Source organism: Pongo abelii, chromosome 10 (genome assembly GCF_028885655.2).
Source record: "Pongo abelii isolate AG06213 chromosome 10, NHGRI_mPonAbe1-v2.0_pri, whole genome shotgun sequence".
In the NCBI taxonomy this organism is placed as follows: Eukaryota; Metazoa; Chordata; class Mammalia; order Primates; family Hominidae; genus Pongo; species Pongo abelii.
In genome coordinates, this window is record NC_071995.2 from 112,801,160 (window position 1) to 112,829,141 (window position 27,982).

Sequence of the window (27,982 nt, forward strand, 5' to 3'; positions counted from 1 at the left end):
TATTATTAGTCTTCCTGCTCTCCAGCCTTCCTGTTTTGTCTCCTGCCTCCTTTTTTCTCCCAGCAGAACTAATCCAGGGGCACCTAGATGCCACCAGGTTGGGCTCTCCAATTATACCTAGATGTTTAAAAAATTCAGTCTGGTCTAAGCCAGCTCCATCCCTGGGCTTCATCAGCGTACTTCTTTGGGAGGCCGAGATGGGAGTATCCCTTGAGCCCAGGAATTCAAGACCAGCCTGGGCAACATAGTGAGATCCTGTCTCTACAAAAAATTACAAAAATTAGTAAAGTGTGGTGGCGCACGCCTGTAGACCCAGCTACTTGGGAGGCTGAGGTGGGAAGATCACCTGAGCCCAGGAAGTTGAGGCTGCCGTGAGCTATAATTGTGCCACCACACTCCAGCCTGGGCAACAGAGGGAGATCCTACCTCAAAAACAAAACAACACAAAAAACCCAAAACAAAAAGCATAAGTGTATGTACTTGAGGACGTGAGAGAAGTAGTGCCTGGTCCCTGAGGGAATTAACTTCCCAGCTGGAGAAAGGCCAGTTATTGGGGAGGGATTCTAGAAGGTTCTAGAAGAGAATGGAGAGAGGAGAGTAAAGCAAACTTGATTTCCTTCCTATGTCAGTTGGTCCCAATGAGCGAGACCAATGGGCACCCAGCTGCTCTGGCTAGAAACCTAGGGGTCATCCTCAGCCCACCCCTCACTCATCAGCCTATGTCTAACCCATCATCAAGTTCTTCCAACCCCATTTTTTAAAGATTTGCAGAACACATCATCTTTTCCCTGTCTCCACTGCTATCAGGCTAGTCCAAGCGCATATTGTATTCATTTCCTGTAGCTGCTGTAACAACCCCAAATTTAGTGGCTTAAAACCACATGCATTTATGATCTGCAGTCTGGACAGCAGAAACACTAAAGCCGAGGGTGGTGGGGTAGGTGGGAGGCGGCAGGGATGCTTCCCTCTGGAGGCTGCAGAGGAGAACCTGTTTTCCTTAGCTCGCGGCTCCTCCCTCCATCCTCAAAGTTCTCTCTTTGACCCTCTGGTCTGTGGTCACATCTCCTCTTCACTCTGACCCTCCTGCTGCACCTTTGTCACTACACTAGGCTCACCTGGATAATCCAGGGTCATCTCCTCACCTCAAGATCCTTAATTTATCAACTGAAAAAGTCCCTTTGCTGTAGAAGGCGATGTACTTACAGGTTCCAGGGATTAGGACGTAGACACCATTGACGAACGTTATTCAGCCCACCAAAACTATCGTCTTGCCCATGTTATTCCAACAGCACCCTCATTGGTCCCCTTGTTCTGTCTTTTACTTCTACGGTCTTGTTAAAACAAAAGCCAGACTGACCAGTGCCTTCTCTGCCTAAGCCTCCCAGTGCCCCCAGGGTCTGACCCAAAGAAGAAGGTGTCACCTCAGTCTCTGACTTTGCTTCATCCCTTCCAGCCTCCCTGCTTGTCCTTAATCCCCTCCTGCAGGCTTCTGCCCCGAGACCTTTGCAATCTGCCATGTTCTCTGCCTGGCGCACCTTTCCCCCTCCATGGATCCCCTCCCTCACTTCCCTCAGGTCTCTGATCAAAGTTCGTCTTCCCAGAAAAGCCTTCCCTGGCCACCATCTCTGAATGGGCACCAACCATTCCATTCTACCCCATCCTTCTCATCCCCCTATAGTCCATTTTTTTCTGTTTTTTTTTCTTTCTTTCTTGTCTTTTTTGAGATGGAGTGTCTTGCTCTGTTGCCAGGCTGGAGTGCAGTGGCGCGACCTTGGCTCACTGCAACTTCTGCCTCCAGGGTTTGAGAGATTCTCCTGTCCCAGCCTCCTGAGTAGCTGAGACTACAGGCGCATGCCACCACACCGGCTAATTTTTGTATTTTTAGCAGAGATTGGGTTTCACCATTTTGGCCAGGATGGTCTCGATCTCTTGACCTTGTGATCCACCGGCCTCAGCCTCCCAAAGTGTTGGGATTACAGGCATGAGCCACCGCGCCTGGCCTAGTCCATTTTTTCATCGTGTTATTATGACCTGGCATTTCTTACTTTTTATGTGTCTGTTTGTTGGTCTCCCCCAGCAGCAGCATTATCCATGAAAGCAGAAATTGCATCTGATTTATGCCCTGGGTGTCCCTGGCACCCAACCCTGTGCCTGACCAGACCCTCTGAGGCAAGACCTTTGGTTTGAATTGTTTTCTGACCCTTTATTGACCAAACCTTGAGGGATTGACTCGATGGGTAACCACAGCTGCAATGCAAGAGAGATTTTGGGTGAGGGTTGGGGGTTGGGAGAGAAAGGAGAAAGAAACTTTCCCTGCTTGGCATGAGATGGGCAGAGTGAGGACGGCAGTTTCAAGAGGTGAAAATGTGCACAGGAACTGAGAATTCAGCTTTGTTCAGGGTGAGGGGTAATAGGGAGAAAGCTGTTGCTCTCTTGCCCCAATCCTTCCGTCCCTTCTGGGCATGGTTCAGAGGCACTGGGGAGGACTTGTAGCAATGTATCATATAGCTATGCTGACACATTAATATTTATTGCAGCATTGTTTGCAATCACCAAGGATGGGCAACAGCCGAAATGCCCATCAATAGAGTACTGGTGAGACAATGGATAAAATAACATGCAGATGTTAAGAAAAGAATGAAGCAGTGCTCAAGCCTCGATTTCAAATCCGTTCTTTAATAAAAAGGACCAGGGCTCTTTGGAGTAATGGCTATTTCTAGGGCTGGAGCAGGTAATACACAAGGTGAACCTGGAGTATATTGTAATGCCAAAAAGTAAGAACGAGCTCAAAACAAAAATTTTTCCCTAATGGGACACAAGAGCCAACTGAAAGGGCTTCCAGTGTCCAAGGCTGGAATATTTTGAGTAACAAAATAAATAATATGGCTGGGCGCTGTGGCTCACGCCTGTAATCCCAGCCCTTTGGGAGGCCGAGTTGGGCTGATCACCTGAGGTCGGGAGTTTGAGACCAGCCTGGCCAACATGGTGAAACACTATCTTTAGTAAAAATATAAAAATTAGCTAGGCATGGTAGCGGGCGCTTGTAATCCCAGCTACTTGGGAGGCTAAGGCAGGAGAATTGCTGGAACCTGGGAGGTGGAGGTTGCAGTGAGCTGAGATCGCACCACTGTACTCTAGCCTGGGCGACAGAGCGAAACTCCTTCTCAAAATAAATAAATAAATAAATAAAGTATTATTGGATTGTAACCCAAAGTATAAAATAAATATTCATAAGTCCAGTGATATAAATAAGTAATAGAAAATAAAATGGAGGATAGATAAGTTGAGAATTTCAAATCATTTATGATAATACTTGTCCCTCAAGGCTGGGCATGGTGGCTCACAGCTTGTAATCCTAGCTCTTTGGGAGGCCAAGGCGGGAAGATTGCTCGGGCCCAGGAGACCAGCCTGGGCAACATGGCAAGATCCCATCTCTACAAAAAATGGAAAATTAGCCAAGCGTGGTGGTGTGCACCTGTAGTCCCAGCTACTTGTGGGGCTGAGGTGGGAGGATTGCTTGAGCACAGGAGGTTGAGGCTGCAGTGAGCCATGGTCTCACCACTATACTCCAGCCTGGGCAACAGAGCGAGACCCTCTCTCAAAAAAAAAAAAAAAAAAGAAGAAGAAGGAACATCACTTCCCAGCCTTATGTGTGGGCTCTGCATCATGACTTCCAGAGACTACACTACAGAAAAGGAGGGAGAAGAGTAGCTTTATTGTGGAGAAACCTGAGAAACATGACCTTAGCCAGGTGGTCAAGGTTAAGATCAACAGTGATAAGTCATGTTGATGTATGTACGCTTGATAGGAAATGACCGTTCACCTCTGTGGTCATCCCCCCAGAGACCCATAACCAAAGTCTAATTATGAGAAAACATCAGACCAACCCCTGTTGAAGGACATCCTTCAAAATCCCTGGGCAATGCCCCTCAAAACTGTCAAGGCCATTGAAAACAAGAGAAGTCTGAGAAACTGTCACAGCCAAGTAGAGCCTAAGGAATAAACTGAATATGGGACGCTGGGACAGAAAAAGGACATTAGATACAAACAAACAAAATATCTGAATACAGCATAGACTTGAATGAATAGTCATGTATCAGTATTGGTTCATTAATTGGGACAAACATTCCAGAGCAATGCTGACAATAAGGAAATCTGGGTACAGGGAATTCGGGAACTCTCTGTAAGGTTTTGACAACTCTTCTGTGAATTTGAACTGTTCCAAAATAGTTTATTAAATATTTATTTTGTTGTTGTTGCCCAGGCTGGAGTGCAGTGACGTGATCTCAGCTCACTGAAGCCTCCGCCTCCTGGGTTCAAGCAATTCTCCTGCCCCAGCTTCCTGAGTAGCTGGGATTACAGGTGTGTGCCACCACACACAAGTAATTCTTGCATTTTTAGTAGAGGTGGGGTTTCACCATGTTGGCCAGGCTGCTCTTGAACTCCTGACCTCAAGTGATCTGCCCACCTCAGTCTCCCAAATGGTGGGATTACAAGTATAAGCCGCTGCACCTGGTCTATTAGATATCTCTTAAAAAACATTTTGAAAATGAAAAAAGAAGGGTGCAGAATTCTGTATTTATAGATGTGTATTAATAGCCAAAGTATATTCCAAGTCATCAAGAAAGCGCACGGCTGCACCTTGCTTTTTTGGCAACAATTCTGCAGGCTCACATGGCGCTGTATCCTTTACAGTGCACCAAATTGAGAGGCATGTGACATCAATTTCCCTCAAAACTGATGATGGTAACTTTATCTTTTATTATTATTATTTTTTTTTGAGACATAGTCTCGCTCTGTCGCCAGGCTGGAGTACAGTGGCACAATCTCACTGCAACCTCTGCCTCCCAGGTTCAAGTGATTCTCCTGCCTCAGCCTCCTGAGTAGCTGGGACTACAGGCATGCGCCACCAGGCCCAGCTAATTTTTGTATTTTTAGTAGAGATGAGGTTTCACCATATTGGCCACGATGGTCTCAATCTCTCGACCTCATGATCTATCTACCTTGGCCTCCCAAAGTGCTAGGATTACAGGCGTGAGCAACTGTGCCTAGCCTGATGATGGTAACTTTCATTGCTTGGTTAAGGGGGTGCCTGTCAGGTTCCTCTTTTGTAAAATTTTTCTTTTTGTCATTAACAAGTAATCTATGGGTTTTTAGAAATGTTGCTAGTATGTAGAAAGGCTCAGAGTTGGTACATTTCAGTTAATTTATGTTTTTTTTTTGGTGTACGTAGGTCCTGGGGCAAACTTCTTCTCATCTGCTGACATACAGGGAAACTGAGGCCCGGAAAGGAGGAAATACTTGCCCAAGATCACATTGTAGAGACCAAGGCAAGGTTCGAGTTTGGCTCCCTTTGCTCCTCCCTACGTGTGACCACCCCTAGGGGTCAGGAAGTGGAGCCAGTGGAGGGGGTGCTAGAGATGGTTGCCCTGGGGTGTCACCATCTGCTATGCTGAGTGTCACCAATGTAGCCCAGCATTTCACTGCCCACCCCAAAAGCCCCTCTGAAGGGCAGCCTCCTATTCCCAGGCAACTGCAGGGGAGCCTCAAGGGAGAATCCAAGTGGCCAGGATGATTGGAAACAGGAGACCAGGTGTGCACTAGCTTCAGCCACACCTGCACGGAGACCAGGCAGTTCACCTGTGGCAGGTGGCAGTTGAGCCTTGGCCCTGGTGGGCCCTGCTGGGGGCCCAACATTAGAGATGTGGGGGCCCCTCCTTCTCTTGGCAGTGAACCAGAAATATTCACCTGGGAGGAGCAGAAATAACATCATTCATCAAACAGACTACGGCTGGGAAAAAGCTAAATTCACTCTGAGAAGACAAGCCAACAAGGGTCTTATCCCAGGCTCTGGAGGCTGCAAATTCCAGTGCTGCTTTAATTGGGGCTGGCTATGATGCTCAGTGAGGACTCAGGCAGTGTGCTGGGGATGGGTTGGAATTAAAATCAGAATCATTGTCTTTCCTTTTTAAATTTTCCGGTGGTGCTGTGGGCTGATACCTCCTTTACACATACAGAGAATCATCAAGGTCTGGCTTAAAAGAGAGTTCGGTTGAAGGAATGGTTTGCCAGAAAAAAAATAAATGAAAGAGAGCTCTTTTTTTTTTTTTTTTTGAGTCAGGGTCTAATTCTCTCACCCAGGCTGGAGTGCAGTGGCACAATCACGGCTCACTGTAGCCTCGACTTCCTGGGCTCAGGTGATTCTCCCACCTCAGCCTCCCAAGTAGCAGGGACCACAGGTGCACTCCACCACACTCAGCTGATTTTTAAAACAATTTTTGTAGAGATGGGGTTTCTACATGTTGCCCTGGCTGGTCTCAAACTCCTGGGCTCAAGTGATCCACCCAACTCGGCTTCCCAAAGTTCTGGCATTAGAGATGTCAGCCACGACACCAGCCCCATCACTAAATTTGATTATGGTTCAACTAGACAGGGAGCTCTCTTCAGGGAGGCAGACATGATCATTCATTCGCTCACTTATTATTCACATAGTTCTTGAGCACCTGCTCCATGCCAGACCCTGTTCCAGGAACGGAGAATATAGCAGTGGTCAGGACAGACATGTTCCTTGTCCTTAGGAGGCTTATAGTCTAGTCAGAAAGACTGACATTAAAAGGCACACTCTGGCTGGGCATGGTGGCTCACTCCTGTAATCCCAGCACTTTGGGAGGCCCAGGCAGGCAGATCACCCGAGGCCAGGAGTTTGAGACCAGCCTGGCCAACACGGCGAAACCCTGTCTCTACTGAAAATACAAAAATTAGCCGGATGTGTTGGCACATGCCTGTAGATACTTGGGAGGCTGAGGCATGAGAATGGCTTGAACCCAGGAGGTGGAGGTTGATGTGAGCTGAGATCGCATCACTGCACTCCAGCCTGTGTGACAGAGCAAGACTCTGAGTCTCAAAAAAAAAAAAAAAAAAAAAAAGGCATACTCCTATAATTCATCATTATCATCATTGTTGCCATCACAATGAATGATACACTCATTGTGGGACAAGTTATTCACCTTCATAGGCACCATCTTGGAGGAGAAGGGGCTATGCTTCTCCAAGGTCGTGTCCAAGCCTAGTTTCTGCTTTGAAATGAGTAGAAAGTCCTCCTCTTCAACCACGGGCTGTGCCTGCCTACCCCTCCTGGCTTTTTTCTTGAAGTAAGCAGCATCACCATCTCTCCAGTTGTCCTCTTCCATTCCACTGCTGAGGGGAGCCCTGGAAAGTCACAGCCATGAAGTAGCTCATCTTTGATGATGACATGGAGCCCTGGAGAGAGCAGAAACATAAGAGGTAGAGAAACCCGAGTCCAAATCCCATCTCTGACACTTCATGCTGTGTGACCTTGGGTAAGTCAGTCACCCTCTCTGAACCTCATTCCTCATTTGCAAAGCAGGACCAGTGATGCCTTCTTCCAGGGTCGTGGTGAGGATTAGAGAGAATACATTTATGCTGCTTAGCACAATGCCAACGGCAGTAATAACAAAATTGTATTTTGATGTGCCAGGTACTGGTTAAAACAGACTAGCTCATTTCAACCTCACAGCTACCCAGTAATGTAGGTAGAATTATTACAGATGAAGAAATTCGAGCACAGAGAGGTGAAGTGACTTACCTGGGCTCACTCAGCCAGGAAGCAGTGAACAGAGATTCAGAATCTGCACTGTATCCACTATGCCATGCATCGAATAGCTGGAGTCGATGCCTCTGCTGGCGTTACATTTTTGCCTCCTAGTATTCTCTGTAATTGCCAGTCCACACTTCTCACCTTCTTTCCTCTTTTTCTTACTAGGCAAGAGGCATCTTAACTCAGCTGATCTTTGTGAGGGTGTCAGAAAAACTGCCTACAATTCTATATAGCTACCAGCAGGGGACGCCAGAGGATCGTGGATAAGCCCGTGCTGAGCCTTAGAAGCAAGGCGAAAAATCCTTAGGAGGCTGAATTAGGAGCGCTGGGACTTTGATGACAGCGAGAGACATGTGCCCAAGCTGGCCTGGTACACAATGGATGGAGCTTATTCCTGATTTTGCCCCTGTGGGGAAGACAGAATTCGGCCTTCTTACTGGAAGAACCCTGCTCAACAGAGCGCCCAGCTGTAGTTGGTCAATAAATATTTCTGCATAAATAAATATATAGATTTGAACTGGGAGGAAGTTAAGGCAGAGGTGCCTCAATACAGACAGTAAGAAGGACCTATCTGGCTGGGGAGGGAAACTGAGCTCATGAGGGTCCCATGCAAGGAAGAGGCCACTGAGGTTTTGCAGCTACTTCTATGAAGGTGGGGCCAGCATAAGGAAATGCCAAGAGGTCATAGGGCACCAGGAACCTGCAACAGTGGGAGTCACGGTAGGCTGAGAAATGGCCCCTTGCAAAATATGCACTCCCTCAGAAAAAGGGGGAAGGTCTTTGCAGATGTGATGAAGTTAAGGCTCTTGGGATGAGAGATTATCTGTAAATGCCATCACATGTACCCTTACAGGGGGAGGCAGAGGGAGATTTGACACATGATGGAGATGGAGCCAGGCGTGGTGGCTCACGCCTGTAATCCCAGCACTTTGGGAGGCCGAGGTGGGCAGATAGCTTGAGGTCAGGAGTTCGAGGCCAGCCTGGCCAACATAGTAAAACCCAGTCTCTACAAAAAATACAAAAATTAGCCAGGTGTGGTGAAACACACCTGTAGTCCCAGCTACTTGGGAGACTGAGGTGGGAGGATTACTAGAACCCGGGAGGCGGAGGGTGCAGTGAGCTGAGATTGTACCACTGCACTCCAGCCTGGGCAACAGAGTGAGACCCTGTCTCAAAAAAAAAAAAAAAAAAAAGAGAAGAAAGCACTGTGGAGATGGAATGCAGAGAAGCTTAAAGGTGTCAGCCTTGAAGACTGGTGTAATGCAGCCACAAGCCAAGGAAAGTTGGCAGCCCCCTGAAATTGGAAGGGAGAATGGGGTGGGTTCTCCCCTAGAGCCGTCAAACGGGCCCTGCTGATAACCTCAATTTTAACCCAGCCATACTGATTTCAGGCTTCTAGCCTCCAGGGCTGTGAGAAAATAAATTTGCATTGTTTTCAATGTGCGTGGTCATTTGTTACAGCAGCCACAGGGAAGGAACCCAGATGCAGGGAGAGGGAGTGAGGTTACTGGGCTGCTTAGAGAGGACCTGCAGACGGAGAGACGCAGCCACCAGCAGAGCCCTGGCTGGGCCTGGGGGAACTCTAACTGCCTCTTCTTACCCCTCCTGCTGCAATCACCTGTTGGCACCTCCCATGGGCTGACCCCAGACAGAAAGTGAAGGAGAGGTAAGGGAGCCATGGGTGGTGCAGTCCATCGGGCCATCCTCCAGGGCACAGAGCTGGGCGGTTGAGGGGGACACATGGCTCATAACCAGTGCACCTGCTCTGTGCCCAGCATGCATGTGTGTACCCAGCCAAGATCTCCATTCCCCAGGACAGCTCCAGATTTGGGTGGATTTTCCTGTCTTCAACAACAGCAACTTATGCACATTGCAATGTGCTTTAGCTTTGGTGCTTTGGAAACACTTTCTTGAAAACACCTTGACTGATTAGGAAAAAAAGAGTTATCCATTTGATTGCAAATGGCTTAATTTTGAGCTTGGGAAAATGGGGAGACTGAATAAATGTGAGTCAGGAGTCCTACCCTCAAAGAACCTCAAACCTAACTGTATTTCATACATTCGCAAGAAGTGGACACCCAACAGTAACAGGCAGTACTTGATTAACTGGTGGGATTCAGGCTGAGTGGATGTAATCCAGAACAGCCCCCAAATCCCAGGAGGTGTTTTCATGGAGTGGATGAAAGCATGCATTTTGGAGTCATCTGCCTGGGTTTGTAATCCCAGCTCTGCCTCTTAAGAGCTGTGTCACCTTGGGCAAGACACTTAACCTCTCTGTGCCTCATTTTTCTTACCTGCAAAATGGGGATAGTGATGATAGTGGTTCTCCACATAAGTGTGCTGTGATGATTAAATGTGTTAATAAGCAGACAGCGCATCACACAGTGCCTGGCTGTGGTGAGCACTCCTAAGCACTTGTTCTTATCCTCACTTAAATAAATAAGCAACTTTGGGAGGCTAAGGTAGTGGGAATCAGCTGAGCCAAGAAGTTCGAGATCAGCCTGGGCAACATGCCAAAACCCTGTCTCTACTAAAAATACAAAAAAATTAGCTGGCATTGTGGCATGCGTCTGTAGCCCCAGCTGCCTTGGAGGCTGAGGCAAGAGGACCCCTTGAGCCCAGGAGGTTGAGGCTGCAGTGAGCTGTGATCACACCACTGCCCTCCAGCCTGAGTCATGAGAGTGAGACCCTATCTCAAAAAACAAAACAACAACAACAACAAAAAAATCAGCAACAGTTGCTAATTGCTTAGGGCTTGCTATGCGTTATGAATTATTGTAACAAAATCCTTACCACCAGCCTCCAAGGTGGGTTCTACTCTTCCTCCTATTTTCCGTGCTGAGGAGGCTGAGGTCAGGGACTTGTCCTATGTCACACAGTGAGAGGCAGAGCTGGACTCAAGTCTGTCTGGCTGCAAAATTTGTCTTCTTAACTATTACTCCCCGTTGCCTCTAACATGGTGCAGAGATATTTCAGGAAACAGATGGCTTAAGGAAGAGTGTCACAGAGACTTCCCAGCACAGGGCTGTGCCTGAGGTCTTGCAGCTTCCTGGTCTAGAAAGACCCCTTCTTGCAAATCCTAGTACACTTTGAACTCAGTGGCACAAAGTGGCTTGGGTCATTGGAGGAACTGAGTGACCTGAATCCATCCTGGTTCCTGAACCGCTGGAGGAACCACTGAAGTGCCAACTGCCTGGCCATGCCCAGTCGAGCCTGAAAGAAATAGCATGTCCTGAGCTTATAAGATGGGGATGCTTAGTGCAGCGGTCTGGTGGAATCTGAAAAATTAAAAGGCAATTGTAGTCAGAAAACGGTTCATGAGGGCAATGCTCCTTTTATCAGCCTGGCTCTGGCCTCAATTCAAATTGAGGAAATTGAGGAGAGTTTGATAAAGGGGAAAGTTTACCAATATGTGTGCAGGCTGTGGGAGAGCACGGTGCTCAGGGCTACTCACAGCGAGGAGCAGGATGTGTCTAGTACTGAAGAGGGAGGGGAGGGCATGGCCTCTGGACCCATCAAAAGGGATGCAGGCTGTGTCTGATGGGAGCTGGGGCCTGTCAGGCATGTGACCAGCCCAAGGCAACTCTGCAGGGACGCGCTGGTGGAATAAATGTCCCAGCCCAACATGCTTCCCTCCCTGCAATCTCTTTTTGGGGATCCCCTTTGGCCAAACCAAGCTGGAAGCCAGAGGGCACAGCGGAACCTGCAGGATCCATTCCAGGCCATCTCCCACAGCACTGAGCAGCATGGAGAATGTGGGCGTAGAGAAGGGCAGACAGCAAACAAGCCTGCTGGAAGTTTCCCATCACCTCCCCTTCTCCCTGGGGGGATGTGCAGGTGGGACTCAGGATCTCTGGGCTCCCTCTTGAGGGTTAAGTCCTTGACCCTTGGGACAAGGAGGAGAAAACCAACAACCTGTTGCAATGTCTTTAAGCCTGAGGATTAAGTTTCTGAGCATCTTGGAGAGATGATTTAGTGAAGTGAGGTTGGGGAAGTTGCTTGACTTCTCAGCAACGTCAGAACCCAGGACCCTTGCATAAGTGTCTCCTGGAATCCTCCAAAAGAGTCTGCCTTCTTCACTCCCTCAGGGAACTTGCCCTCCTGACCCAGCGGAATCAGCGAGGCTTAGGAGAGGAGTATTTTGCTTTGTCACTTAATATCTGGGTTCAAAATTCAGCAGCTAAACTTGGAAGCTGTGTGGCCTTAGGGTAATTACTTAACCTCTCTGAGCTGGTGCCATGAAGACAAACCTCTAGACTAAAACCTGGGTTCCAAGCTCATCTCAGCCATTAGAAGTAGAGGTAGAGTGACTTCCCCAACTGTGTGACCTTGGGGAAGTCACTCTACCTCTCTGAGCCCCGGTTTTCTCATCTACAAAATAGAGTACCTATCTTGACTATTTGTTATGGATTGAATTATGTTTCTCCAAAACAGATGTTGAAGTCCTAATTCCTGTGTGTGACCTTATTTGGAAATAGGGTCTTTACAGATGTAATCACATTAAGATGAGGTCTACTGGAGTAGGGTGGGCCCTACTCCAGTATGACCAATATCTTTATAAGAAGAGAACAGAGACAGACACACCGGGAGGACACCAAGTGACAAAGGAGGCCCAGCCTGGAGCGATACATCTATAAGACAGAGAATGCTGAGACTTGCCAACAACACCAGAAACTAAGGAAAAGGCACGCACTCCCCCACAGAGCCCGCAGAGGGGGCAGAGCCCTGCCAACACCCTGACTCTGAACTTCTGGCCTCCAGAACTCTGCATGAATGAATTCTGTTGTTTTAAGGCAAGCAGACTGTGATAATTTGTTATAGCAGCTCTAGAAAGCGAACACATTATTTTTCTAGGTACTAAGGTTGCATAACAAATTATCCCAGACCCGATGGTATAGTACATCCATTCATTATGCTCATGGATTCACATGGGTTAGAATTCAGATGGGACACAGGTGGGCTGGTTTGTCTGGGGCCTCAGAGGCCTCTTCATGTAAGTTCTTAGCCTAGGCTTGTTTCTGCTTCCTGACAGCATGGTGGCTTTCCCTGGGAGCAAGAGAGACAAGCAGAAACTGTGTGTAGTTTTAAAATATAGCCTCTAAAGTCATGGAACATCACTTCTGCTATACCCTGTTGGGCAGAGCAGTCATGGCCCCAAATGAATTTAAGGATGGGGACACAGACCTGGCCACTTGCTGGGGTGGGATTCGGGGAGTGTCAGCTGCATTGTGAGAAAAAACACATAGGATGGGAGCTGTGTATGGGATCCTGCATCCTAGGTGTGGGTGTGAGAATTAAACAAGCTCCTGTTCAGCAGAGCATTTTGGAAGCTGGGAAACACTAGACTTCCCTGCTTGTCAATGGAGGTTGTGCTTTTCTGTTAGTTACAGTGGAGAGGAGGTGAATTCTAGGCGAGGGATGGATGGTCATCTCAAAGATGATGCACAGCTCAGTAAGATTTTCCTGTCAGCTTAATATTTATAAAAAGTGCCATTTTTCTTTGGGGGAAAGATGCATATTCATGACCATTTTCCACCCTTGGTTAGGCAGAAGGGTTTATTTTGTGCTTCAATGAACTTGAAGGCAAATTCAATTCAACCCAAATGGGAGGGGGTCCAGGCCTGGTGGCTCATGCCTGTAATCCCAGCACTTTGGTAGGCTGAGGCAGGAGGATCACTTGAGTCCAAAAGTTCAAACCAGCCTGGGCAACATAGCAAGACCCCCTTTCCACAAAAAATACAAAAAATTAGCCGGGTATGGTTGTGCATGCTTGTTGTCCTAGCTACTCAGGAGGCTGAGGTGGGAGTTTGAAACTGCAGTGAGCTGTGATCGCATCACCGCATGCCTGGGTAACAGAGTGAGACCTTGTCCCAAAAAACAAAACAAAACAAATGGAAGGGGGACTGAAATGCTTCCCAAAAAGGGAAGAGCAGGCTTGTATGGAGTGAATTGTGTCCTCCCATCCCAATTCATACGTTGAAGTCCTAACCTCCTATGCAACTGTATTTGAGATAGATAGGGCCTTTAAGGAGATAATTAAGGTTAAATGAGGTCATAAGGTGACAAAATAAGACCTTGGGGTAACCCCAAAAGGGGATTTTGAATGATGTCTTGGGATCAGAGGGCAAGGCTGGGCCAAGGTGCTGAGATTAAAGTAAGGATGGGGTGAGGGCTGGGGTGGGAGCTCTAAGACCTGTCTTCCTCAAAGGGGATGTGGCCTCCTCTTTGGTAATTATGGCATAAAACTCTCTTCACCAATACCCTACCTCCAGTGCTGGGCACACGCCTCCTAAGCTAAGATCTGCATTGCCTGGGTTCCCCTTCCGCTCCATGTGGCCGTGTGACTTAAAATGTTGGAGAAGGTAATATTGAGTTTGTACAATGTGCTGAGTACTGCTATAAGCACTTAAAAGTAACTGCCTTAGTTAATTTTCATACTAATCTCCCTATTAGGGAGATACTCTTATGATTTCTATTTTATAAATGAGGAGACCAAGGCTCAGAAAGGGGAAGTAACTTACCTAAGGTCATAAAGCCAGACAGTAGGGGTGTAATCTGTCACATTTTAATTCCAGTGTTACATTGTAATTTGTACAGGTCACATCGTAACATTATGATTACAATGTTAGGCTGCCTTTCTCATAAGCAGAACCTAAGTATTTGTTCATTCAAATGTTTAAGTTTCTACTTTATTCCAAGGCATTTTATTAATACGTGCATGATCCATCTACTCCTACGCAAACTACTGGCTTCAAAAACTATCATTATTGTTGAGACAGGCTCATACTCTGTTGCCCAGACTGGAGTGCAGTGGCATGATCTCAACTCACTGCAGCCTCGATCTCCCAGGCTTTGGTGATATTCCCACCTCAGCCTCCCGAGTAGCCAGGATTACAGGCACACACCACCATGCCTGGCTAATATTTGTATATATATTTTTGGTAGACACAGGGTCTCACTATGTTGCCCAGGCTGGTGTCGAACTCCTGGGCTCAAGGAATCCTCCCACCTCAGCCCCCTAAAGTGCTGGGATTACAGGTGTGAACCACCACACCTGGCCAAGGACTATTATGATGCCTATTTTGTAGATGAAGAAGGTGATGCCATGGAGGTTGAGTGACTTGCCCAAGGTCACACATCTGAAAAGTGGCAGACCCAGGATTTGAATCCAGGGCTCTCTGGCTTGGCTTTTCTCTCCGTTCTGCCACCAAGTGCAGCCTTGCTGGGGAGGGGGCTGGGGGATGAAGTGCCAAGCCCAGAGGGCATGAGAGCCACAAGACCAGCTCGCCTTTCCAGGCTCTCTCCGCCCCTGGGACTCTGCCTCACTCACACGTACACAGCTGCCAGGGATCAAAGTCCTCTCCAAGATGTATTTGCTGTGAGTTCTAAACAAATGAGTGTTACCATGTAGTTAAAAGAAACATTGGGAGGACACAGTGTATGAAAGCTGACTGGCCTTTAAAGTCCTGTTGATTGATCAGCTTCCTCTTTGGTCTCATGCTCTTAGGGGGCCAGGGTGGAAGGCTGGGGAGACTCCAGCTCTGAGAGCATCGAGGCAGAGCTTTTCAGTACTTAGGTGGCACCTCCAGACTGCCCAATTCATCTCTGCTTCCCTTCTGGAGAGAACTCCCTTTTCAGTCTATAAATCCATAAGACTAACACACACAAAATAATAATAACTACCATTTATTGAATGAACATGTTAATTACACTAAGCACTTTGGATACGTTATCCCTTTTCAGGCAAACCACAAGGCAGGTGTCTTTATTGGCCCATTTTATAGACAAGGCTAAGAGCACAGAGCTGGTAAGCAGTGAGATTGGATGCCAGCTGGCATTAAGAAAATATTGATTGATCTGGCCAGGCACAGTAGCTCACACCTGTAATCCCAGCACTTTGGGAGGCTGAGGTGTGCAGATCACTGGAGGTGAGGAGTTAGAGACCAGCCTGGCCAACATGGTGAAACCCCATCTCTACTAAAAATACAAAAATTAGCTGAGCATGGTGGTGGGCACCTGTAATCCCAGGTACTCGTGAGGCTGAGGCAGGAGAATCGCTTGAATTTAGAAGGCAGAGGTTGCAGTGAGCCGAGATCACACCACTGCTTTCCAGCCTGGCAACAGAGCAAGACTCTTTCTCAAAAAAAAAACCAAACAAACAAAAAACAAAACAAAAACAAAAACAAAAACTAAACCAAACCAAAACAACAACAACAAACAAAAAAAGAAAGAAAAAGAGAAAAAAAAGAGAAAATATTGATTGATCAAGATGGTGGGATACAGATCCTGTTCTTCAGTTGTTGACATTCTTCAGAGGGAGACAGGTGGGAAATAGAATTTTGTGATTCAGTGTGATGAGGGCTAAGGCTAAGCAGGGCTGATGTTCAGCTGCTGCACAGCAAGGTGGGTTAGACAAATTTTTTTATTGCAAATGTCTTTTCTGATTGGGTCAGAGTTGATGGTGATGGATTACTGCAGCTTACCAGGTGTTAGGTATTTTGATTGTCAGTTTTGGCAGTTTATATGAGAGCCTGAAGGCCACAGAGGAGGAGGCTCTCACCTGCCCGGGTTGGGTGGTGAAGATAAACCAAGAGAAAGTGGAAAGAGGGGACGCTAGTTGAGGCTGGAAGGAGAATGAGAGCAGCGATAAAGGAAGAGACAAGGCTCCAGGGAGGAAGAACAACCTGTGAGCACATAGCAGGGATGAGGGAGGACTTGGCATTTGAGAGCCTGGAATGTTTGCATGGTGGGATCACGCAGGACAAAGGAGGAACCACGAGAAACCAAACTGGAGACATTCACGTGGCTCTAATCCTCTCGGATCTTGGCCTTGCTAAGGAGTTGGGACGTTGACCAAAAAGCTTTGGATTGCCGCATCAAGATTTTGGGCAGGAGAACGAAATGGTAGATCCAACTTCAACCCCCTTGGCTGTACACAGTTCCCAGGACTGTGAGATGTCAGCTTGGGGATTGAAGGCAGATGCTGCATCTAGTGAGAGAAGAAAAATTAGGGCATCTATTTGTTCTGGCCTTTCTGCATCTCAGTTTGCACACCTGTTAAAACCAATATATAATACCACTTGATAATATAACCGTGGTTGTGCAGGTTGGAAATAATGTATGCAAAGTGCCTGGCACAGATCACTCTTGAAAAAGGCAGGTGGCATTGTCTCAGGTCCGGTAAGAGTTTGTGGCTTTGGAGTTTCTGATGGTGGGAATTCAAGCCCATCCAGCACACCATAAATTTTTATTTTGCCTATGGGAATTGGAAACTGGAGCAAGAGAGGGTAGATGGTGTTTGCTACTTGCCAATCAGGTTGCAGGTGCTGGGGGTTCCTTGTATATTCCAGCATTTTTTCAGCCTTATATCATGCCTATCTATCTAAGTATCTATGTATCTATGTATCTATGTATCATCTATCTATCTATCTATCTATCTATCTATCTATCATCTATCTATCATCTATCTCTATCTATCTATCTATCTATCTATCTATCTATCATCTATCTATTATCTGTCTCTATCTATCTATCTATCTATCTATCATGTATCTATCAATCATCAATCTATCAATCATCTATGTATGTATCATCTATCAATCTATCTCATCTCTCTCATCATGCCTTTTAGAAAATTGTTATTGAAGCATATATACCATTTTATATTTTGCTTAAATTTTATAATTTTTTAAATAAAAATAACATATATTAATTCTGCAAAATAGAGATGAGCCTGTTTCTGGAATCCAGTGAACATTTAATACATCTTAGGTGTTATTATTTCAAAACATGCTCATAAATTTTGTTGAATCGATGAATGAAGAAAAAAAAGCAAAGGGAAGTGCCTTCTCCCTACCCACATGTGGCCACTGAATATTCTGGCGTATGCACGTCCAGTGTTTTTTTTTTCTTTTTCTCGGTTCTTATAACTGTATTTTAAAAAGTAAAATGTCACAAGGCTATCACCTACATGCTGTTTCATGCTTTTTTTAATTTAATTAACTGTAAACAGAAAATTCAGCTCTTGAGAAACCTGGTAGAAAAGATGGCTGGAGCCAGTGCTTTGAGTCAGGTAACTGATGGGTATTATTGTCATAGGTAGAGCTACTGGCAGCCTCTTCCTTCATCTCTGAGATTTTGTTTCTTAACTCATTTTGAGGCTAGGGCCCTGAATCTAGCTCCAGCATTTTCAAAGTTAAACATCAGTTTATCTGCTCAGCATTGGTGGACCCTTGTCCTTCTGAGACCTTGCAGTGACAAGAGTAGGTCCCCAAGCCCAGCTGGCTCCCCCTTGACCCAGCCTATCCCTGCACAGTGGCCCAGCGTGTCTCCATTGTCACGTGGCTGTTCCTCCACCCTCCCGCCCTCCCACCTCTCTCTTACGTGCATCCATAATCATGTGCTTTGGGGAGGGACTGGGTAACAGCTGCCTTTGATCAGCCCAACATCTGGGCTGACGGGTCATCAAAGATGGGAACGCTGTGACAGCTGAGACTTGGCTGGGACCCAGCCTGGCTAAATACACGTGTGGGGGAGGGAAAGGATAGGCCTGGGAGTAGAGAGGAAGAGGGATGGGGCGGGGGAAGGTCGCAGAAGCAACTCACCAAACCCAAGGGACCTGGTGGAAGGGCAGTGGGTAGAAGCATGAGCTTTGCCTCTGTGACCTTAACTCTCTGAGCCTCGGTTTCCTTTCCTGTAAAATAGGACAATAATGTGAGGACAAAATGAGGTAAGGAATAGAACAGTGCCTGGTTCCAGGAGTGAGAGCTCATATACACCACCTGTTATTGCTGTGCTGGGATTATTGCTGTTCTTATTCCTGGGACCAGTCAGGGAGGGAATGAGAGAGTCTGGTCTTTCCGAAAGCTTTAGTGCCTGAGAGTTTGTAATGAACCATTTTGAGCCTCAATTTTCCCATGTGTAAAATGGAGAACCATGACAGGACTTTGGAATTCGACAGGGACAATTTCTTTCCATTTTACCAGTGGAGAAACTGAGGTCTTGAGATGAGAGGTCATGCAATGAGGAACCAGCCCAGTATATTCCCACCTGGGAGTTGCCCCAAATTGGCTGGTTGGGCTCCTGCTCAGGAGTGCTACCAATAAAAAGGAGCCCAAAGCAATGTCACTGGGCATTTTACATAAGCCAAAAATGTATCCACTTTCTCCTACAGCTTGGAGTTTAATAACATCACCACCACCGGCAGCAGCAGGTTATTTTATTTTTTGCTTTAGACTTCTCATTAAAATATACGATATATACAGAAGAGTGCACTTATCAGCACATTTGACTTATCAATAACTGTACCCACCCACTGGAACCAGCAGCTGAGTAGAGAAGCAGAGCATTCCCAGCCCCCATGGAAACCCCTCTCGTACACCCTTCTAGTCACTGTCCCCTCCACTAAGAACCAGATAAGATAGGCACTGACCTTCATAAACCTTGCCACCACACTATGAGGCTAGTGCTATTATCATGCCCATTTTACAGATGAGAAAATGGAGGCATAAAGAGTCTAAGTAACTTGTCCACACATTGGTAGGTGGGGCTTCAAGCTCCAAGTCCTGGCTGCAGGGCTGTAAGCACTTGCTGCTTTAGGGATACTGCTCTTCCGGGGATGATCGCTTGCAGGGATGGCACTCTTGGGAGTGGGTCAGCAGGGAGAGTGTGTTTTGTATTTTGGGAGGAGGGTATATTAGGAAAGCAAGCTTACAAATAATAGATGTGTAATGCCTCAGGGCTTCTTTTTGTATATGCAAGTTGTATATGCAAAGTTGCCCCCAAATGCCAGGGAAGTCAGGAAACCAAGAAGGAAACAGACACATCCAATTTGTTGGTATAGGGGGTTTAATCAGGGGAAGTTACAGGCAGAAGCATGGTCTTGTGTGGCCGCAAAACCGTGGTCTTAGATTTCTGCACTATTACTCCCGAGACCCAGGGCTTACCTACCATAGGGAAAGGGGTACATGCTCCAGCAAGACAACTAAAGGCCATGCTCCAGAATAGATAAGAATGCTACGTGTGTCATGGCCGGCCATATATATGATAACATTAAGGTTGACGTATTCTTATGCTAGGGACATACAGCAGAAACTGGAGGGAGTTCATGGGACTGGGGCTGATCAGAAGTCAGCATGGAGGACTAGCCCCAACCCAGAGTCTATTCTGTCTTCACAAGTGGCCAGCAGCTTACTCTCAGGAGCAGGAAAGGTGCAGCTGCTCCTGCCCCTGCCTGCCTCTCTCTCCTCCCACCCCCTCAATTCTCTTCTCCAAAAGCTTTGCCTGTCCACACAGGAGATGTGCTGTTGACACCAGGGAGAAGCCCACTTCTCCTCCCTCTGTGGTCTGGCATGCAGAATGTCTCAGCCTGGGCCTGAAAGCAGAGCTTGAGGCAAAGGTTCATGTGCAGGCAGTTTTCTTGGGAAGTGATCTGATATGGTTTGGCTCTGTGTCCCCACCCAAATCTCACCCTGAATTGTAATAATCCCCAAGTGCCAAGGGCAGGGCCAGGTGGAGATAACTGAATAATGGGAGTTTTCCCCCCATACTGTTCTCATAGTAATGAATAAGTCCCAGGAGATCTAACGGTTTTATGCAGGGGAGTTCCCCTGCACACAGTCTCTTGCCTGTTGCCATGTAAGACGTGACTTTGGTCCTACTTCGCTTCCCACCATAATTGTGAAGCCTCCCCAGCCGTGTGGAACTGTGAGTCCATTAAACTTCTTTCCTTTATAAATTACCCAGTCTTAGGTATGTCTTTATTTTTATTTTTTGAGAAGGAGTCTCACTCTGTTGCCCAGGCTGGAGTGCAGTGTTGTGGTCTCGGCTGCCTGCCACCTCTGCCTCCCGGGTTCAAGTGATTCTCATGCCTCAGCCTCCCAAGCAGTTGGGATTACAGGCATGCACCACCACACCCAGCTAATCTGTGTATTTTTTTTCTAGCAGAGATGGGTTTTTACCATGTTGGCCAGGCTAGTCTCGAACTCCTGACCTCCAATGATCTGCCCCCGTCAGCCTCCCAAAGTGCTGGAATTACAGGCGTGAGCCACCCTACCCAGCCTCCAGTATGTCTTTATTAGCAGCATTAGAACACACTAATACATGATCCCAGGGAGAAGGAAAAAGGGACAGCATAGGAAAGAGAGGACTTGGCCACCACTGCAGGCATCTGGTGCATATTTTGCAGGATCTATGAAGCCTTCTGAGAGGCATCTCAGAAGTGTGTGCCCAGGGCAGGAGGGAGAGAAGCAGTTATCCATGGGCTCCCTTCCCCGCTTGGTCAAGGAGGTCCTGTGGCTTTTAACTCATCCAGCTTTTAGGTTGTGTGATGGTGTGGTCCTTGCTTTACTGACAGTATCCACAAGCTCCTGCACCAAGCTGGTGGCAGCTGACCTGCAGCTGCTTGCCCTATCAGCGGTAGGGGTAAGGGATGGGCCTGAGTAAACAGAAAGGGGTGCATGAAAGGAGCTGGAGACACTGGATGCCTCTAGGGAGGCTTCTCAGAGCCCATGGGCTGAGGCTGGCTCATTCTCCCCATAGTCAACCAGTCCCCTCCACTCTCAGGGTTCCTTCCTCCCTCCCACCCTCTACTCAGATGAACACTCTTCTTCCGTCCTTTGCCCCAGCACCATCCCTGACAACTCAAGATATTGGCCTATCCCACTTTAAGACGCTCTGTTATGCGCCAAATTGTGTTTCCCAAATATTCACATGTTGATGTCCTGACCCCCAGTATCTCAAAATGTCACCTTATTTAGAAATAGGTAGGTTGAGTGCAGTGGCTCATGCCTGTAATCCCAGCACTTTGGGAGGCTGAGTTGGATTACTTGAGGAGTTGGAGACCAGCCTGGGTAACATAGAGAGACACCCCCCCCACTGCCATCTCTACAAAAAAAAAGTTACTCAGGCGTGGTGACATGGTGGTGTATACCTGTGGTCCCAGCTCCTCAGGAGGCTGGAGTAGGAGGATCCTGTGAGCCCAGGAGGTTGAGGCTGCAGTGAACTGTGATCATACCTCTGCACTCCAGCCTGAGTAGCAGAGAAAAGCCCTGTCTCAAGAAAAAAAAAATTTAAAAAGGTAGTCACAGATGTAACTTGTTGAGATGAGGTCATACCGGATAGGGTGGCCCTAAATCTTATAGAATTTGTATCTTTATAAAGAGGGAAAATGTGGACACAGACAGACAGACACACACACACACACACACACACACACACACACATACGGAGAACACCATGTCAAGGTGAAGGCAGAGATCTGGGTGAAACCTCTTCAAGCCAAGGAATGCCAAAGATGCCAGCAATTATCAGAAGCCAGAGAGAGGCATGGGCCAGGTTCACCCACAGAGCCCTCAGAAGGGACCGATCGTGCCAACCTGGGTCTTGGACTTCTGTTCTTCCTGAACTGTAAGACAGTAAATTTATTGTTTATCTGGCATGAGCCACCCAATCTGTGGTTTTGTTTGTTTTGTTTGAGATTGGGTCTCGCTCTTTCGCTCAGGATGGAGTGCAGTAGCGCGATCATTGCTCACTGCAGCATCGAACTCTTGGGCTCAAGTGATCCTTCCACCTCTGCTTTCCAAGTAGGTGGGACTACAGTGCACAGCTTCTGCCTGGCTAATTTTTAAGATTTTTTTTTTTTTTTTTTGTAGAGACAGGGTATTGCTATGTTGCCCAGGCTGGTCTTGAACTTCTGGGCTCAAGTGATCCTCCCACCTTGGCCTCCCAAAGTGTGGGATTACAGGCTTGAGCCACCATACTCAGCTCTTCAATCTGTGTGTGTGTTTTTGTTTGTTGTTTGTTTGTTTGTTGTTGTTTTTTTGTTTTTGTGTTTTTTTTTTGACAGAGTCTCGTTCTGTCACCCAGGCTGGAGTGCAGTGGCACAATCTTGGCTCACTGCAACCTCCATCTCCCAGGTTCCAGTGATTCTTGTGCCTCAGCCTCACAAGTAGTTGAGATTACAGGTGCCTACCACCACATCTGACTAATTTTTGTGTTTATGGTAGAGACAAGGTTTTGCCATGTTGGCCAAGCTGGTCTTGAACTCCCAAGCTCAAGTGATCTGCCCACCTTGGCCTCCCAAAGTGCTGGGATTACAGTTATGAGCCACCATGCCAAGCCTGTAGTATTTTGTTTAAACAGCTCTAGCAAACTAATAAACATCCTGATATAGAAAATTCAATTCTACCGAAGAGAGGAACTTTTATCTTGGATTTATTTTGGGTCATGAGCCACCTGGATAATCAAACGAAACAATGGATCCTCTCTACAAAGAACTCATACCCACATCGAATTTTGAAGACAACTTTCAGAAGCTCTCCAATATCCTCAAGCCCATTGGTAGCTTCATGGGGGAGTGAAGAAACATCTCTGGGCTGACCAAGTCAAGTAGGTTTGACATATTGATGTTCTTTTGTTATGAGCTACCTTTGTAGAAGCATAAACTGTAAGCAGGGAGAGAAATCTGTAACTTTCACAATAAGAGGAGCAGGGTGGCAGAAACTGTTGGCAGGGATTTGATATAAATAAATGCCCAGTTAGGTCATATCACAGATGCTGACTTATAATAGGGAGGTTTCTGCAGGCTCCTGAGAAGGAGGGACATACCCAGGAAGAGGAGCTACTACTTTGTACACCAACGGAAGTCCCACAAGATTAATCCATTTTAATCTGATCGCCCAGCTGTCTAGCAGATTTGCATTGTTGATGTCCCACTCAGATTCTCTTTCTTTTACTGCTTCTGTGCAAATATTCTCTGGCTTCTAGGAGCTCTGGCTTCTTGTGGTTGCGACTGTGGCTTTCTCTGGAGGCCTGCTTTTTAGGCTACCAGCTGCTCTGCCTTCAAGCCCAGAGAGCTGATGGCATCCAGAGGGAGTGCAGCTCTGGGGTGACCCCTAGCTGAAGACTGACCGGTGCAGTAGCATGAAAGCCCAACTTCTCTGCCTTGAGTGAGTGGGGACGCACTCAGAGCATAATTTATGCTGAGAGCTCCCCAGCAGGCTCAGCTAGTGCTAAGGCTTTGCTGAAATCTCACGCTGGCTTGGCTTCTTCCCTTCTCCACTTTTGCTCCCCCCATTGCCTGTTGGTTTCTCCTGGAGCACGTCCTTAATAAATCACTTGTGCAAGACTCCTCGGGTCCGTTCCTGCCTCTGCAAACCTGACATAAGACATAAGGCAGGGAGGTTTAGACCCTTCTAAGCCCCCCACCTCCCGAATATCTTCTCAAATATATTAGGCCGTCTACTGTGGCCCAGGTCCAAATTGTGCATAAGTGGTTCAAGGAGAGACTTGAGTATCGTGAGAGAGAATAACACGGGAAACCTCCATCAGTTAATGAGGTGATCAGGGAAGGTGATCTCATATTAAACCATGGTTTCTCCATCTTGCTACTATTGACATTTTGAGCTGGATAATTCTTTGTTGGGAAAGGCTGTCCTGGGCATTTTAGGATATTGAGCAGAATCTCTGGCCTCTATCCATGAGAGGCCAGTAGGATTCCTCCAGCTGTGGTAATAAAAAATGTCTCCAGGCCAGGTGTGGTGGATCATGCCTGTAATCCCAGCACTTTGGGAGGCTGAGGATGGAGGATCGCTTGAGTCCAGGAGTTTGAGACCAGCCTGGGCAACATAGTGAGACCCTGTCCTGCAAAAAAAAAAAAAAAAAAAAAGAGTTAAAACAGCTTGGCTGTAGTGTCACATGCCTGTGGTCCCAGCTTCGCAGGAGGCTGAGGCAGGAGGATCGATTGAGCCTGGGAAGTCAAGGCTGCAGTGAGCTATGATCATGACATTAGACTCCAGCCTGGGTGACAGAGCAAGACCCTGTCTCTTTCTTTTTTTAAAAAAAGCCTCCAGACATTTCCAAATGTCCCCTGGTTGAGAACTACCACAATAAACCAAGGCCTGAGAGAGGAGTAAGGCTTAGCCAAGAGAAGTCAGCATTCCAGGTAGCAGGAACAGCATGTGCAAAAGCTCAGCGGTGGGAAGAACTTAGATCACTGGGGGAGACAAAGAAGGACAGTGCAGCTGAGTACACAGAGAAGGGGAGAAGCAGTGCGAGATGAAGCTGGAAGGGTGGCCAGAAGCCAGATCATGCAGGGACATGCAGGCCACTGCAAAGACTTTAGATCTTAAGAGAAATAGAAAGCCACAGATGGGATTTTCCCCATTCAATTTATTTATCAAATACCTGCTCTGTTCCAGATAGTGTGTGAGTGACGGTGAGAGAAGGGGTTTCAGAGGAAGGATTGTAATGAGTGGTGAGGTCCCCTCTGTGTATATAGTCATAGTTGAGAGGACCAATTCTGTGCATTTCTTCTCAGTTCTACATTCAGTGATGTCCTATCAGTAGCTTGACCTTGCATGTGTGGGCATATTTATACCTCTGAAGTCGGCTAGTGCTACAAATCAGGACCTCACCCTCCACATGCCTTACAAGATCACAGTATCCACAAATAGGGTTTTACTCCATCCTTCCTTTCTAATCTGATTGCTTTTTCTATTTCTTGCCTAATTCCCTGGCTTGACTCTTCAGCAAAATAGTGACTAGAAGTGGCAAGGATGGCCATCCTTATGTTCCTGATCTTAAGGGAAATGCTTTCAATTTTTTGTCATTAAGTATGATGTTTACTGTTGGTTTTTTTTCTCTTTTTTTGAGACTTGTTCTGGCTCTGTCACCCAGGTTGGAGTATGGTGGCATGATCATAGCTCACTGCAGCCTCCACCTCCTGGGCTCAAGCAACCCTCCTGCCTCCGCCTCCCGAGTAGCTGGGACTACAGGCATGCACCACCATGCCTGGCTAATTTTTGTATTTTTTGTAGAGGTGGAGGTCTCACCATGTTGCCCATACTGGTCTTGAACTCCTGGGCTCAAGTGATCTGCCCACCTTGGCCTCCCAAAGTGCTGGGATTATAGGTGTGAGCCACCATGCCTGGCCCTGGTTTCTTACAGATGCTCTTTATCAGGTTGAGGAAGTTCCCTTTGATTCCTAAGTTGTCGAGTATTTTTTTTTTTCTTCACAAAAGGGTGTTAGAAGCCGGGCATGGTGGCTCACACCTGTAGTCCCAGCACTTTAGGAGGCTGAGGCAGGTGGATCACGAGGTGAGGAGTTCGAGACCAGCCTGGCAGAGACAGGTGAAACCCTGTCTCTACTAGAAAAAAATACAAAAATTAGCTGGGTGTGGTGGTGTGCACCTATAGTCTCAGCTACTCGGGAGGCTGAGGCAGAAGAATTGCATGAACCTGGGAGGTGGAGGTTGCAGTGAGCCAAGGTTGCACCACTGCCCTCCAGCCTGGGCAACAGAGAAGACTCTGTCTCAAAAAAAAAAAAAAAAAAAAAAAAAAAAAAAAAAAACAAAAACAAAAAAAAGGTGTTAGATTTGCAGAAGGATTTGCAGAGGAGTATGCGCTGGTCTGAATGTTTGTGTCCTGTGAAATCCTAACACCTAAGGCACTGGTCTTAGCAGGTGGGGCCTTTGGGAGGTGATTAAGTCATGGGATAGAGCCCTCAGGAAAGGGATTAGTGCCTTATAAAAGATGCAACAGAGAGCTCGCTAGTCCCTTTCACTATGTGAAGGTGTGGCAAGAAGGCACCATCTCTAAGCCAGAAAATGGACTCTCACCAGGCACTTTGATCTCGAACTTCCCAGCCTCTGGAACAGTGAGAAATTTCTGTTGTTTCTAAGCTACCTGGCATATGATATTTTGTTATACCTAGCCTATGATATTTTGTTATAGCAGCCTGAATGGACAAAGACAAGTATCTTGAGTTGATTTTTACTTTTAAAAGATTTGTCTGGTCATTTTGAAGAAAATGGGGAGGATTGAAGGGAGGAATGGAGGCAGGGAGACAGGGTAGAGGCTGTGTGGTCACCCATGAGAGATGATGGTGGCTTCAACTCTGGTAGTGGCAATAGAAAGAAGGGCGTAGCCGCAGGAGGTACTCTGGAGGGGAAGAGGACAGCATGTATTGCCCTAGGTTGGGATTCGTAGAAGCAGAGTCCAGAAGTTGGCGAGGGGCTGAGCCAGGATGTGGTCTCAGGTGCAGTCTAGCCTTGGCCTGACCCTCAGGGGGATACTGGAGCACACACTGCATTACAGAATTGTCCCTATATCAGTCAATGATTGACTGCCCCCGGTGAGAAGTGGTATGGCCTCCAGGGGTCTGCATCTCTGGGTAAAGTGACTTGACTCAGCCAAAGTTTATTCTCCAGGCAAGGTGGTTGGTGTTTGTAAGCTGCCTGTAGTACTTGCAGCATTTAAAGAATGGGTACATTAGTGTCAAAGGGGATGAGGGGGGTGAGGGGGATATCAGCTGCATCTACAGTATTTATGGACCATGTACATGGGACTCAGCATTGTGCCTGGAGCGTCAAGAAGAGGAGTGTGGGACTAATGTTTGCACTTGAATCACCAATATCCTTGAAAAGATCAGGGTTGGCTAGGGGGTGTGTTTATGTGTGTGTGTGTGTGTGTGTGTGTGTGTGTGTGCGTGCGTGCGTGTAGTTAGCAAGACTAATGAACCACATGGTTTTCTCAGGACAGAGGGGTTTCCCAGGATGCAAGACTTTTCTATGTTAAAATCAGGAGAGTCCCAGGAAAACCAGGATGGTAAATCATCCTATTAGTGGAAGGTGGGCTGAGCCACCTAATCCATAGGATTCTCATATATCAGCTTTACCTGCAGACCAGAGGTGACATACCTCTACTAAGTCTATTCCTAATAGTATGTCACAATAAACTGATAAGTTGAAGCATCTTCCAGACATTTCCTTATTTTCCTCCTGGGGTTGCAGAAGATGGCAGTTTGGTGGCTGTTTACCTGAGCCCTAGTTTTGAAGATGGAGAGATTTTGACTCAAGATTAGTTCTGTGCTGATGGGTCACGAGGCTGAGTCAGAGGATCCACCCTCCTGTTTCTGCTTCCCAACTGCTACCAGAAATTGGGACTCTCATTTCTGGTCTTCCCACATTTGCATCTTTCTACTCTACAATCTCTCTAAAAAGAGAGAGTGACCAATTTAGATCACTGCATTAGTTTGTTTTCACACTGCTGATAAAGACATACCCAAGACTGGACAATTTACAAAAGAAAGAGGTTTAATTGGACTCACAGTTCCATGTGTCTGGGAGGCCTCACAATCATGGCAGAAGGCAAGGAGGAGCAAGTCACATCTTACGTGGATGGTGGCAGGCAAAGAGAGAGCGTGTGTAGGGCAACCCCTGTTTTTAAAACCATCAGATCTCATAAGACCCATTCACTATCATCAGAACAACACAAGAAGGCCCGTCCACATAATTCAATCATCTCCCACCGGGTCTCTCCCACAACACATGGGAGTTATGGGAGCTACAAGATGAGATTTGGGTG